The sequence below is a fragment of the Odontesthes bonariensis genome, chromosome 8, assembly GCF_027942865.1.
Source record: "Odontesthes bonariensis isolate fOdoBon6 chromosome 8, fOdoBon6.hap1, whole genome shotgun sequence".
NCBI lineage: Eukaryota > Metazoa > Chordata > Actinopteri > Atheriniformes > Atherinopsidae > Odontesthes > Odontesthes bonariensis.
Window position 1 is genome coordinate 28,187,456 of NC_134513.1, and position 13,672 is coordinate 28,201,127.

Consider the following 13,672-nt stretch of genomic DNA (forward strand, 5'->3'; position numbering starts at 1 on the left):
CAAGTCCGCGGACAAAAACATTTTGTCCGACAATAGACCATGAAATTTCTCTTTTTCCGTATCATTCGTGGATGCCCATGTCATTTAATGACAAATAGCATTTGTCTTTGCTGATCAAAATGTTATTAAGCACCGTGTTACACATCAAAGTATCAGAAAAACTTGATCATTCTTTTAGTTTTTAAAAGCCACAATGGTCCTAGAGCTGCTGGAAAGAGTTAAGCGAGCCCTTCTCTAAAGAGAAGTAGTAAATCTGCTGGCTGTAAAGTGTTATTTCAAATCAAGTGGTGCGCATAGGATGACTCCTTACAAACCAACGTCCTATTGAATTTTTGACAGGGCTCGATTAAATTGACATTCTTGTCATGTCATTGGAAAACAACAGCAGAAATGTCTTTGGTTTACGCTACTAACAGTGCCAAAACCTAGTTCCCTCATTCCCTGACCGGGAATCGAACCCGGGCCGCGGCGGTGAGAGCGCCGAATCCTAGCCACTAGACCATCAGGGACCCGAAAGCAGTGCACACGGTACAGGTTGCAAGACTGTGGTAAACTCAATCCTAACTGGCAAATTAATTGGCACAGTGCATTGTACTGAAGTTGTGAACATTTTAGCCTTAGATGAAAGCAATTGTGCGCATCTGGAGAATGAATCCAAGCAAGCACAAGTTTCACGCTTTAGACTTCTCTCTTATTTCAGGGAGAAATAGAAAGATTCCTGAGTAAGAGTGAGTGTGTCATAGCCCTGCAAGAAAAACAGTTGATAGATGACTAAATAAGTGTCTGTCAGGGCATTGGTGGTATAGTGGAGAGAATAGCTGCTTGCCAAGCAGTTGACCAGGGTTCGATTCCCGGCCAATGCATACTCTGCACCTTGTATAATCAGCTTTCAAATGTACCTTGCTACCTCTACCTCTGTTCAGACAATGGGTGGCTTGTAGGGAAAACACAGTCTCAAGCTAATGCACTCTAGCAACTCTTCAACCAAGGAAGCATTTTTTGCTATGACTCTTCAGTTAAAGTGATGGTCTGTTTTCTCATGTGCATTCTAAGTTCCTCCTCTACAAAGCAAGTGGGGAAGATTAGATTCCACAGTGCCGTACGACACAAAAAACGGGCCTCCCTCAAACTCGATCCAAGACGGACGGACGGATGGACGGCCAGCACCTGCCAGATCACCAAATGGTTCAAGTCCGCGGACAAAAACATTTTGTCCGACAATAGACCATGAAATTTCTCTTTTTCCGTATCATTCGTGGATGCCCATGTCATTTAATGACAAATAGCATTTGTCTTTGCTGCTCAAAATGTTATTAAGCACCGTGTTACACATCAAAGTATCAGAAAAACTTGATCATTCTTTTAGTTTTTAAAAGCCACAATGGTCCTAGAGCTGCTGGAAAGAGTTAAGCGAGCCCTTCTCTAAAGAGAAGTAGTAAATCTGCTGGCTGTAAAGTGTTATTTCAAATCAAGTGGTGCGCATAGGATGACTCCTTACAAACCAACGTCCTATTGAATTTGTGACAGGGCTCGATTAAATTGACATTCTTGTCATGTCATTGGAAAAAAACAGCAGAAATGTCTTTGGTTTACGCTACTAACAGTGCCAAAACCTGGTTCCCTCATTCCCTGACCGGGAATCGAACCCGGGCCGCGGCGGTGAGAGCGCCGAATCCTAGCCACTAGACCATCAGGGACCCGAAAGCAGTGCACACGGTACAGGTTGCAAGACTGTGGTAAACTCAATCCTAACTGGCAAATTAATTGGCATAGTGCATTGTACTGAAGTTGTGAACATTTTAGCCTTAGATGAAAGCAATTGTGCGCATCTGGAGAATGAATCCAAGCAAGCACAAGTTTCACGCTTTAGACTTCTCTCTTATTTCAGGGAGAAATAGAAAGATTCCTGAGTAAGAGTGAGTGTGTCATAGCCCTGCAAGAAAAACAGTTGATAGATGACTGAATAAGGGTCTGTCAGGGCATTGGTGGTATAGTGGAGAGAATAGCTGCTTGCCAAGCAGTTGACCCGGGTTCGATTCCCGGCCAATGCATTCTCTGCTCCTTGTATAATCAGCTTTCAAATGTACCTTGCTATCTCTACCTCTGCTCAGAATATGGGTGGCTTGTAGGGGAAACACAGTCTCCAGCTTAATGCACTCTAGCAACTCTTCAACCAAGGAAGCATTTCTTGCTATGACTCTTCAGTTAAAGTGATGGTCTGTTTTCTCATGTGCATTCTAAGTTCCTCTACAAAGCAAGTGGGGAAGATTAGATTCCACAGTGCCGTACGACACAAAAAAGGGGCCTCCCTCAAACTCGATCCAAGACGGATGGACGGCCAGCACCTGCCAGATCACCAAATGGTCCAAATGGACAATAGACCATGAAATTTCTCTTTTTCCGTATCATTCGTGGATGCCCATGTCATTTAATGACAAATAGCATTTGTCTTTGCTGCTCAAAATGTTATTAAGCACCATGTTACACATCAAAGTATCAGAAAAACTTGATCATTCTTTTAGTTTTTAAAAGCCACAATGGTCCTAGAGCTGCTGGAAAGAGTTAAGCGAGCCCTTCTCTAAAGAGAAGTAGTAAATCTGCTGGCTGTAAAGTGTTATTTCAAATCAAGTGGTGCGCATAGGATGACTCCTTACAAACCAACGTCCTATTGAATTTGTGACAGGGCTCGATTAAATTGACATTCTAGTCATGTCATTGGAAAACAACAGCAGAAATGTCTTTGGTTTACGCTACTCACAGTGCCAAAACTTGGTTCCCTCATTCCCTGACCGGGAATCAAACCCGGGCCGCGGCGGTGAGAGCGCCGAATCCTAGCCACTAGACCATCAGGGACCCGAAAGCAGTGCACACGGTACAGGTTGCAAGACTGTGGTAAACTCATTCCTGACTGGCAAATTAATTGGCATAGTGCATTGTACTGAAGTTGTGAACATTTTAGCCTTAGATGAAAGCAATTGTGCGCATCTGGAGAATGAATCCAAGCAAGCACAAGTTTCACGCTTTAGACTTCTCTCTTATTTCAGGGAGAAATAGAAAGATTCCTGAGTAAGAGTGAGTGTGTCATAGCCCTGCAAGAAAAACAGTTGATAGATGACTAAATAAGGGTCTGTCAGGGCATTGGTGGTATAGTGGAGAGAATAGCTGCTTGCCAAGCAGTTGACCCGGGTTCGATTCCCGGCCAATGCATACTCTGCACCTTGTATAATCAGCTTTCAAATGTACCTTGCTATCTCTACCTCTGCTCAGAATATGGGTGGCTTGTAGGGGAAACACAGTCTCCAGCTTAATGCACTCTAGCAACTCTTCAACCAAGGAAGCATTTCTTGCTATGACTCTTCAGTTAAAGTGATGGTCTGTTTTCTCATGTGCATTCTAAGTTCCTCCTCTACAAAGCAAGTGGGGAAGATTAGATTCCACAGTGCCGTACGACACAAAAAACGGGCCTCCCTCAAACTCGATCCAAGACGGACGGACGGATGGACGGCCAGCACCTGCCAGATCACCAAATGGTCCAAGTCCGCGGACAAAAACATTTTGTCCGACAATAGACCATGAAATTTCTCTTTTTCCGTATCATTCGTGGATGCCCATGTCATTTAATGACAAATAGCATTTGTCTTTGCTGATCAAAATGTTATTAAGCACCGTGTTACACATCAAAGTATCAGAAAAACTTGATCATTCTTTTAGTTTTTAAAAGCCACAATGGTCCTAGAGCTGCTGGAAAGAGTTAAGCGAGCCCTTCTCTAAAGAGAAGTAGTAAATCTGCTGGCTGTAAAGTGTTATTTCAAATCAAGTGGTGCGCATAGGATGACTCCTTACAAACCAACGTCCTATTGAATTTTTGACAGGGCTCGATTAAATTGACATTCTTGTCATGTCATTGGAAAACAACAGCAGAAATGTCTTTGGTTTACGCTACTAACAGTGCCAAAACCTAGTTCCCTCATTCCCTGACCGGGAATCGAACCCGGGCCGCGGCGGTGAGAGCGCCGAATCCTAGCCACTAGACCATCAGGGACCCGAAAGCAGTGCACACGGTACAGGTTGCAAGACTGTGGTAAACTCAATCCTAACTGGCAAATTAATTGGCACAGTGCATTGTACTGAAGTTGTGAACATTTTAGCCTTAGATGAAAGCAATTGTGCGCATCTGGAGAATGAATCCAAGCAAGCACAAGTTTCACGCTTTAGACTTCTCTCTTATTTCAGGGAGAAATAGAAAGATTCCTGAGTAAGAGTGAGTGTGTCATAGCCCTGCAAGAAAAACAGTTGATAGATGACTAAATAAGTGTCTGTCAGGGCATTGGTGGTATAGTGGAGAGAATAGCTGCTTGCCAAGCAGTTGACCAGGGTTCGATTCCCGGCCAATGCATACTCTGCACCTTGTATAATCAGCTTTCAAATGTACCTTGCTACCTCTACCTCTGTTCAGACAATGGGTGGCTTGTAGGGAAAACACAGTCTCAAGCTAATGCACTCTAGCAACTCTTCAACCAAGGAAGCATTTTTTGCTATGACTCTTCAGTTAAAGTGATGGTCTGTTTTCTCATGTGCATTCTAAGTTCCTCCTCTACAAAGCAAGTGGGGAAGATTAGATTCCACAGTGCCGTACGACACAAAAAACGGGCCTCCCTCAAACTCGATCCAAGACGGACGGACGGATGGACGGCCAGCACCTGCCAGATCACCAAATGGTTCAAGTCCGCGGACAAAAACATTTTGTCCGACAATAGACCATGAAATTTCTCTTTTTCCGTATCATTCGTGGATGCCCATGTCATTTAATGACAAATAGCATTTGTCTTTGCTGCTCAAAATGTTATTAAGCACCGTGTTACACATCAAAGTATCAGAAAAACTTGATCATTCTTTTAGTTTTTAAAAGCCACAATGGTCCTAGAGCTGCTGGAAAGAGTTAAGCGAGCCCTTCTCTAAAGAGAAGTAGTAAATCTGCTGGCTGTAAAGTGTTATTTCAAATCAAGTGGTGCGCATAGGATGACTCCTTACAAACCAACGTCCTATTGAATTTGTGACAGGGCTCGATTAAATTGACATTCTTGTCATGTCATTGGAAAAAAACAGCAGAAATGTCTTTGGTTTACGCTACTAACAGTGCCAAAACCTGGTTCCCTCATTCCCTGACCGGGAATCGAACCCAGGCCGCGGCGGTGAGAGCGCCGAATCCTAGCCACTAGACCATCAGGGACCCGAAAGCAGTGCACACGGTACAGGTTGCAAGACTGTGGTAAACTCAATCCTTACTGGCAAATTAATTGGCATAGTGCATTGTACTGAAGTTGTGAACATTTTAGCCTTAGATGAAAGCAATTGTGCGCATCTGGAGAATGAATCCAAGCAAGCACAAGTTTCACGCTTTAGACTTCTCTCTTATTTCAGGGAGAAATAGAAAGATTCCTGAGTAAGAGTGAGTGTGTCATAGCCCTGCAAGAAAAACAGTTGATAGATGACTGAATAAGGGTCTGTCAGGGCATTGGTGGTATAGTGGAGAGAATAGCTGCTTGCCAAGCAGTTGACCCGGGTTCGATTCCCGGCCAATGCATTCTCTGCTCCTTGTATAATCAGCTTTCAAATGTACCTTGCTATCTCTACCTCTGCTCAGAATATGGGTGGCTTGTAGGGGAAACACAGTCTCCAGCTTAATGCACTCTAGCAACTCTTCAACCAAGGAAGCATTTCTTGCTATGACTCTTCAGTTAAAGTGATGGTCTGTTTTCTCATGTGCATTCTAAGTTCCTCTACAAAGCAAGTGGGGAAGATTAGATTCCACAGTGCCGTACGACACAAAAAACGGGCCTCCCTCAAACTCGATCCAAGACGGATGGACGGATGGACGGCCAGCACCTGCCAGATCACCAAATGGTTCAAGTCCGCGGACAAAAACATTTTGTCCGACAATAGACCATGAAATTTCTCTTTTTCCGTATCATTCGTGGATGCCCATGTCATTTAATGACAAATAGCATTTGTCTTTGCTGCTCAAAATGTTATTAAGCACCGTGTTACACATCAAAGTATCAGAAAAACTTGATCATTCTTTTAGTTTTTAAAAGCCACAATGGTCCTAGAGCTGCTGGAAAGAGTTAAGCGAGCCCTTCTCTAAAGAGAAGTAGTAAATCTGCTGGCTGTAAAGTGTTATTTCAAATCAAGTGGTGCGCATAGGATGACTCCTTACAAACCAACGTCCTATTGAATTTGTGACAGGGCTCGATTAAATTGACATTCTTGTCATGTCATTGGAAAAAAACAGCAGAAATGTCTTTGGTTTACGCTACTAACAGTGCCAAAACCTGGTTCCCTCATTCCCTGACCGGGAATCGAACCCGGGCCGCGGCGGTGAGAGCGCCGAATCCTAGCCACTAAAACATCAGGGACCCGAAAGCAGTGCACACGGTACAGGTTGCAAGACTGTGGTAAACTCAATCCTAACTGGCAAATTAATTGGCACAGTGCATTGTACTGAAGTTGTGAACATTTTAGCCTTAGATGAAAGCAATTGTGCGCATCTGGAGAATGAATCCAAGCAAGCACAAGTTTCATGCTTTAGACTTCTCTCTTATTTCAGGGAGAAATAGAAAGATTCCTGAGTAAGAGTGAGTGTGTCATAGCCCTGCAAGAAAAACAGTTGATAGATGACTAAATAAGGGTCTGTCAGGGCATTGGTGGTATAGTGGAGAGAATAGCTGCTTGCCAAGCAGTTGACCCGGGTTCGATTCCCGGCCAATGCATTGTCTGCTCCTTGTATAATCAGCTTTCAAATGTACCTTGCTATCTCTACCTCTGTTCAGACAATGGGTGGCTTGTAGGGAAAACACAGTCTCAAGCTAATGCACTCTAGCAACTCTTCAACCAAGGAAGCATTTTTTGCTATGAATCTTCAGTTAAAGTGATGGTCTGTTTTCTCATGTGCATTCTGAGTTCCTCCTCTACAAAGCAAGTGGGGAAGAGTAGATTCCACAGTGCCGTACGACACAAAAAACGGGCCTCCCTCAAACTCGATCCAAGACGGACGGACGGATGGACGGCCAGCACCTGCCAGATCACCAAATGGTTCAAGTCCGCGGACAAAAACATTTTGTCCGACAATAGACCATGAAATTTCTCTTTTTCCGTATCATTCGTGGATGCCCATATCATTTAATGACAAATAGCATTTGTCTTTGCTGCTCAAAATGTTATTAAGCACCGTGTTACACATCAAAGTATCAGAAAAACTTGATCATTCTTTTAGTTTTTAAAAGCCACAATGGTCCTAGAGCTGCTGGAAAGAGTTAAGCGAGCCCTTCTCTAAAGAGAAGTAGTAAATCTGCTGGCTGTAAAGTGTTATTTCAAATCAAGTGGTGCGCATAGGATGACTCCTTACAAACCAACGTCCTATTGAATTTTTGACAGGGCTCGATTAAATTGACATTCTTGTCATGTCATTGGAAAACAACAGCAGAAATGTCTTTGGTTTACGCTACTAACAGTGCCAAAACCTAGTTCCCTCATTCCCTGACCGGGAATCGAACCCGGGCCGCGGCGGTGAGAGCGCCGAATCCTAGCCACTAGACCATCAGGGACCCGAAAGCAGTGCACACGGTACAGGTTGCAAGACTGTGGTAAACTCAATCCTAACTGGCAAATTAATTGGCACAGTGCATTGTACTGAAGTTGTGAACATTTTAGCCTTAGATGAAAGCAATTGTGCGCATCTGGAGAATGAATCCAAGCAAGCACAAGTTTCACGCTTTAGACTTCTCTCTTATTTCAGGGAGAAATAGAAAGATTCCTGAGTAAGAGTGAGTGTGTCATAGCCCTGCAAGAAAAACAGTTGATAGATGACTAAATAAGTGTCTGTCAGGGCATTGGTGGTATAGTGGAGAGAATAGCTGCTTGCCAAGCAGTTGACCAGGGTTTGATTCCCGGCCAATGCATACTCTGCACCTTGTATAATCAGCTTTCAAATGTACCTTGCTACCTCTACCTCTGTTCAGACAATGGGTGGCTTGTAGGGAAAACACAGTCTCAAGCTAATGCACTCTAGCAACTCTTCAACCAAGGAAGCATTTTTTGCTATGACTCTTCAGTTAAAGTGATGGTCTGTTTTCTCATGTGCATTCTAAGTTCCTCCTCTACAAAGCAAGTGGGGAAGATTAGATTCCACAGTGCCGTACGACACAAAAAACGGGCCTCCCTCAAACTCGATCGAAGACGGACGGACGGATGGACGGCCAGCACCTGCCAGATCACCAAATGGTTCAAGTCCGCGGACAAAAACATTTTGTCCGACAATAGACCATGAAATTTCTCTTTTTCCGTATCATTCGTGGATGCCCATGTCATTTAATGACAAATAGCATTTGTCTTTGCTGCTCAAAATGTTATTAAGCACCGTGTTACACATCAAAGTATCAGAAAAACTTGATCATTCTTTTAGTTTTTAAAAGCCACAATGGTCCTAGAGCTGCTGGAAAGAGTTAAGCGAGCCCTTCTCTAAAGAGAAGTAGTAAATCTGCTGGCTGTAAAGTGTTATTTCAAATCAAGTGGTGCGCATAGGATGACTCCTTACAAACCAACGTCCTATTGAATTTGTGACAGGGCTCGATTAAATTGACATTCTTGTCATGTCATTGGAAAAAAACAGCAGAAATGTCTTTGGTTTACGCTACTAACAGTGCCAAAACCTGGTTCCCTCAATCCCTGACCGGGAATCGAACCCGGGCCGCGGCGGTGAGAGCGCCGAATCCTAGCCACTAGACCATCAGGGACCCGAAAGCAGTGCACACGGTACAGGTTGCAAGACTGTGGTAAACTCAATCCTAACTGGCAAATTAATTGGCATAGTGCATTGTACTGAAGTTGTGAACATTTTAGCCTTAGATGAAAGCAATTGTGCGCATCTGGAGAATGAATCCAAGCAAGCACAAGTTTCACGCTTTAGACTTCTCTCTTATTTCAGGGAGAAATAGAAAGATTCCTGAGTAAGAGTGAGTGTGTCATAGCCCTGCAAGAAAAACAGTTGATAGATGACTGAATAAGGGTCTGTCAGGGCATTGGTGGTATAGTGGAGAGAATAGCTGCTTGCCAAGCAGTTGACCCGGGTTCGATTCCCGGCCAATGCATTCTCTGCTCCTTGTATAATCAGCTTTCAAATGTACCTTGCTATCTCTACCTCTGCTCAGAATATGGGTGGCTTGTAGGGGAAACACAGTCTCCAGCTTAATGCACTCTAGCAACTCTTCAACCAAGGAAGCATTTCTTGCTATGACTCTTCAGTTAAAGTGATGGTCTGTTTTCTCATGTGCATTCTAAGTTCCTCTACAAAGCAAGTGGGGAAGATTAGATTCCACAGTGCCGTACGACACAAAAAAGGGGCCTCCCTCAAACTCGATCCAAGACGGATGGACGGCCAGCACCTGCCAGATCACCAAATGGTCCAAATGGACAATAGACCATGAAATTTCTCTTTTTCCGTATCATTCGTGGATGCCCATGTCATTTAATGACAAATAGCATTTGTCTTTGCTGCTCAAAATGTTATTAAGCACCATGTTACACATCAAAGTATCAGAAAAACTTGATCATTCTTTTAGTTTTTAAAAGCCACAATGGTCCTAGAGCTGCTGGAAAGAGTTAAGCGAGCCCTTCTCTAAAGAGAAGTAGTAAATCTGCTGGCTGTAAAGTGTTATTTCAAATCAAGTGGTGCGCATAGGATGACTCCTTACAAACCAACGTCCTATTGAATTTGTGACAGGGCTCGATTAAATTGACATTCTAGTCATGTCATTGGAAAACAACAGCAGAAATGTCTTTGGTTTACGCTACTCACAGTGCCAAAACTTGGTTCCCTCATTCCCTGACCGGGAATCAAACCCGGGCCGCGGCGGTGAGAGCGCCGAATCCTAGCCACTAGACCATCAGGGACCCGAAAGCAGTGCACACGGTACAGGTTGCAAGACTGTGGTAAACTCATTCCTGACTGGCAAATTAATTGGCATAGTGCATTGTACTGAAGTTGTGAACATTTTAGCCTTAGATGAAAGCAATTGTGCGCATCTGGAGAATGAATCCAAGCAAGCACAAGTTTCACGCTTTAGACTTCTCTCTTATTTCAGGGAGAAATAGAAAGATTCCTGAGTAAGAGTGAGTGTGTCATAGCCCTGCAAGAAAAACAGTTGATAGATGACTAAATAAGGGTCTGTCAGGGCATTGGTGGTATAGTGGAGAGAATAGCTGCTTGCCAAGCAGTTGACCCGGGTTCGATTCCCGGCCAATGCATACTCTGCACCTTGTATAATCAGCTTTCAAATGTACCTTGCTATCTCTACCTCTGCTCAGAATATGGGTGGCTTGTAGGGGAAACACAGTCTCCAGCTTAATGCACTCTAGCAACTCTTCAACCAAGGAAGCATTTCTTGCTATGACTCTTCAGTTAAAGTGATGGTCTGTTTTCTCATGTGCATTCTAAGTTCCTCCTCTACAAAGCAAGTGGGGAAGATTAGATTCCACAGTGCCGTACGACACAAAAAACGGGCCTCCCTCAAACTCGATCCAAGACGGACGGACGGATGGACGGCCAGCACCTGCCAGATCACCAAATGGTCCAAGTCCGCGGACAAAAACATTTTGTCCGACAATAGACCATGAAATTTCTCTTTTTCCGTATCATTCGTGGATGCCCATGTCATTTAATGACAAATAGCATTTGTCTTTGCTGATCAAAATGTTATTAAGCACCGTGTTACACATCAAAGTATCAGAAAAACTTGATCATTCTTTTAGTTTTTAAAAGCCACAATGGTCCTAGAGCTGCTGGAAAGAGTTAAGCGAGCCCTTCTCTAAAGAGAAGTAGTAAATCTGCTGGCTGTAAAGTGTTATTTCAAATCAAGTGGTGCGCATAGGATGACTCCTTACAAACCAACGTCCTATTGAATTTTTGACAGGGCTCGATTAAATTGACATTCTTGTCATGTCATTGGAAAACAACAGCAGAAATGTCTTTGGTTTACGCTACTAACAGTGCCAAAACCTAGTTCCCTCATTCCCTGACCGGGAATCGAACCCGGGCCGCGGCGGTGAGAGCGCCGAATCCTAGCCACTAGACCATCAGGGACCCGAAAGCAGTGCACACGGTACAGGTTGCAAGACTGTGGTAAACTCAATCCTAACTGGCAAATTAATTGGCACAGTGCATTGTACTGAAGTTGTGAACATTTTAGCCTTAGATGAAAGCAATTGTGCGCATCTGGAGAATGAATCCAAGCAAGCACAAGTTTCACGCTTTAGACTTCTCTCTTATTTCAGGGAGAAATAGAAAGATTCCTGAGTAAGAGTGAGTGTGTCATAGCCCTGCAAGAAAAACAGTTGATAGATGACTAAATAAGTGTCTGTCAGGGCATTGGTGGTATAGTGGAGAGAATAGCTGCTTGCCAAGCAGTTGACCAGGGTTCGATTCCCGGCCAATGCATACTCTGCACCTTGTATAATCAGCTTTCAAATGTACCTTGCTACCTCTACCTCTGTTCAGACAATGGGTGGCTTGTAGGGAAAACACAGTCTCAAGCTAATGCACTCTAGCAACTCTTCAACCAAGGAAGCATTTTTTGCTATGACTCTTCAGTTAAAGTGATGGTCTGTTTTCTCATGTGCATTCTAAGTTCCTCCTCTACAAAGCAAGTGGGGAAGATTAGATTCCACAGTGCCGTACGACACAAAAAACGGGCCTCCCTCAAACTCGATCCAAGACGGACGGACGGATGGACGGCCAGCACCTGCCAGATCACCAAATGGTTCAAGTCCGCGGACAAAAACATTTTGTCCGACAATAGACCATGAAATTTCTCTTTTTCCGTATCATTCGTGGATGCCCATGTCATTTAATGACAAATAGCATTTGTCTTTGCTGCTCAAAATGTTATTAAGCACCGTGTTACACATCAAAGTATCAGAAAAACTTGATCATTCTTTTAGTTTTTAAAAGCCACAATGGTCCTAGAGCTGCTGGAAAGAGTTAAGCGAGCCCTTCTCTAAAGAGAAGTAGTAAATCTGCTGGCTGTAAAGTGTTATTTCAAATCAAGTGGTGCGCATAGGATGACTCCTTACAAACCAACGTCCTATTGAATTTGTGACAGGGCTCGATTAAATTGACATTCTTGTCATGTCATTGGAAAAAAACAGCAGAAATGTCTTTGGTTTACGCTACTAACAGTGCCAAAACCTGGTTCCCTCATTCCCTGACCGGGAATCGAACCCAGGCCGCGGCGGTGAGAGCGCCGAATCCTAGCCACTAGACCATCAGGGACCCGAAAGCAGTGCACACGGTACAGGTTGCAAGACTGTGGTAAACTCAATCCTTACTGGCAAATTAATTGGCATAGTGCATTGTACTGAAGTTGTGAACATTTTAGCCTTAGATGAAAGCAATTGTGCGCATCTGGAGAATGAATCCAAGCAAGCACAAGTTTCACGCTTTAGACTTCTCTCTTATTTCAGGGAGAAATAGAAAGATTCCTGAGTAAGAGTGAGTGTGTCATAGCCCTGCAAGAAAAACAGTTGATAGATGACTGAATAAGGGTCTGTCAGGGCATTGGTGGTATAGTGGAGAGAATAGCTGCTTGCCAAGCAGTTGACCCGGGTTCGATTCCCGGCCAATGCATTCTCTGCTCCTTGTATAATCAGCTTTCAAATGTACCTTGCTATCTCTACCTCTGCTCAGAATATGGGTGGCTTGTAGGGGAAACACAGTCTCCAGCTTAATGCACTCTAGCAACTCTTCAACCAAGGAAGCATTTCTTGCTATGACTCTTCAGTTAAAGTGATGGTCTGTTTTCTCATGTGCATTCTAAGTTCCTCTACAAAGCAAGTGGGGAAGATTAGATTCCACAGTGCCGTACGACACAAAAAACGGGCCTCCCTCAAACTCGATCCAAGACGGATGGACGGATGGACGGCCAGCACCTGCCAGATCACCAAATGGTTCAAGTCCGCGGACAAAAACATTTTGTCCGACAATAGACCATGAAATTTCTCTTTTTCCGTATCATTCGTGGATGCCCATGTCATTTAATGACAAATAGCATTTGTCTTTGCTGCTCAAAATGTTATTAAGCACCGTGTTACACATCAAAGTATCAGAAAAACTTGATCATTCTTTTAGTTTTTAAAAGCCACAATGGTCCTAGAGCTGCTGGAAAGAGTTAAGCGAGCCCTTCTCTAAAGAGAAGTAGTAAATCTGCTGGCTGTAAAGTGTTATTTCAAATCAAGTGGTGCGCATAGGATGACTCCTTACAAACCAACGTCCTATTGAATTTGTGACAGGGCTCGATTAAATTGACATTCTTGTCATGTCATTGGAAAAAAACAGCAGAAATGTCTTTGGTTTACGCTACTAACAGTGCCAAAACCTGGTTCCCTCATTCCCTGACCGGGAATCGAACCCGGGCCGCGGCGGTGAGAGCGCCGAATCCTAGCCACTAAAACATCAGGGACCCGAAAGCAGTGCACACGGTACAGGTTGCAAGACTGTGGTAAACTCAATCCTAACTGGCAAATTAATTGGCACAGTGCATTGTACTGAAGTTGTGAACATTTTAGCCTTAGATGAAAGCAATTGTGCGCATCTGGAGAATGAATCCAAGCAAGCACAAGT

The 13,672-nt window shown here is 43.8% G+C and overlaps 17 non-coding genes across 17 annotated transcripts; 7 read left to right on the top strand and 10 right to left on the bottom strand.

The window, feature by feature from the left end:
- Positions 1 to 437: 437 nt before the first annotated feature.
- On the bottom strand, positions 438 to 509 carry trnae-cuc (transfer RNA glutamic acid (anticodon CUC)). The gene has a single exon. It is a non-coding gene; the product is annotated as a tRNA-Glu (tRNA).
- Positions 510 to 1,625: 1,116 nt separating this feature from the next.
- trnae-cuc (transfer RNA glutamic acid (anticodon CUC)) lies at positions 1,626 to 1,697 on the bottom strand. The gene has a single exon. It is a non-coding gene; the product is annotated as a tRNA-Glu (tRNA).
- Positions 1,698 to 1,979: 282 nt separating this feature from the next.
- On the top strand, positions 1,980 to 2,051 carry trnag-gcc (transfer RNA glycine (anticodon GCC)). The gene has a single exon. It is a non-coding gene; the product is annotated as a tRNA-Gly (tRNA).
- Positions 2,052 to 2,781: 730 nt separating this feature from the next.
- trnae-cuc (transfer RNA glutamic acid (anticodon CUC)) lies at positions 2,782 to 2,853 on the bottom strand. Its single transcript has one exon. It is a non-coding gene; the product is annotated as a tRNA-Glu (tRNA).
- A 282-nt stretch (positions 2,854 to 3,135) lies between these two features.
- trnag-gcc (transfer RNA glycine (anticodon GCC)) lies at positions 3,136 to 3,207 on the top strand. The gene has a single exon. It is a non-coding gene; the product is annotated as a tRNA-Gly (tRNA).
- Positions 3,208 to 3,970: 763 nt separating this feature from the next.
- On the bottom strand, positions 3,971 to 4,042 carry trnae-cuc (transfer RNA glutamic acid (anticodon CUC)). Its single transcript has one exon. It is a non-coding gene; the product is annotated as a tRNA-Glu (tRNA).
- Positions 4,043 to 5,158: 1,116 nt separating this feature from the next.
- trnae-cuc (transfer RNA glutamic acid (anticodon CUC)) lies at positions 5,159 to 5,230 on the bottom strand. Its single transcript has one exon. It is a non-coding gene; the product is annotated as a tRNA-Glu (tRNA).
- Positions 5,231 to 5,512: 282 nt separating this feature from the next.
- Positions 5,513 to 5,584, top strand: trnag-gcc (transfer RNA glycine (anticodon GCC)). Its single transcript has one exon. It is a non-coding gene; the product is annotated as a tRNA-Gly (tRNA).
- Positions 5,585 to 6,698: 1,114 nt separating this feature from the next.
- On the top strand, positions 6,699 to 6,770 carry trnag-gcc (transfer RNA glycine (anticodon GCC)). Its single transcript has one exon. It is a non-coding gene; the product is annotated as a tRNA-Gly (tRNA).
- A 762-nt stretch (positions 6,771 to 7,532) lies between these two features.
- Positions 7,533 to 7,604, bottom strand: trnae-cuc (transfer RNA glutamic acid (anticodon CUC)). Its single transcript has one exon. It is a non-coding gene; the product is annotated as a tRNA-Glu (tRNA).
- Positions 7,605 to 8,720: 1,116 nt separating this feature from the next.
- On the bottom strand, positions 8,721 to 8,792 carry trnae-cuc (transfer RNA glutamic acid (anticodon CUC)). The gene has a single exon. It is a non-coding gene; the product is annotated as a tRNA-Glu (tRNA).
- Positions 8,793 to 9,074: 282 nt separating this feature from the next.
- Positions 9,075 to 9,146, top strand: trnag-gcc (transfer RNA glycine (anticodon GCC)). The gene has a single exon. It is a non-coding gene; the product is annotated as a tRNA-Gly (tRNA).
- Positions 9,147 to 9,876: 730 nt separating this feature from the next.
- Positions 9,877 to 9,948, bottom strand: trnae-cuc (transfer RNA glutamic acid (anticodon CUC)). Its single transcript has one exon. It is a non-coding gene; the product is annotated as a tRNA-Glu (tRNA).
- A 282-nt stretch (positions 9,949 to 10,230) lies between these two features.
- trnag-gcc (transfer RNA glycine (anticodon GCC)) lies at positions 10,231 to 10,302 on the top strand. The gene has a single exon. It is a non-coding gene; the product is annotated as a tRNA-Gly (tRNA).
- Positions 10,303 to 11,065: 763 nt separating this feature from the next.
- On the bottom strand, positions 11,066 to 11,137 carry trnae-cuc (transfer RNA glutamic acid (anticodon CUC)). The gene has a single exon. It is a non-coding gene; the product is annotated as a tRNA-Glu (tRNA).
- A 1,116-nt stretch (positions 11,138 to 12,253) lies between these two features.
- On the bottom strand, positions 12,254 to 12,325 carry trnae-cuc (transfer RNA glutamic acid (anticodon CUC)). Its single transcript has one exon. It is a non-coding gene; the product is annotated as a tRNA-Glu (tRNA).
- A 282-nt stretch (positions 12,326 to 12,607) lies between these two features.
- Positions 12,608 to 12,679, top strand: trnag-gcc (transfer RNA glycine (anticodon GCC)). The gene has a single exon. It is a non-coding gene; the product is annotated as a tRNA-Gly (tRNA).
- The last annotated feature ends 993 nt before the right edge of the window (positions 12,680 to 13,672 follow it).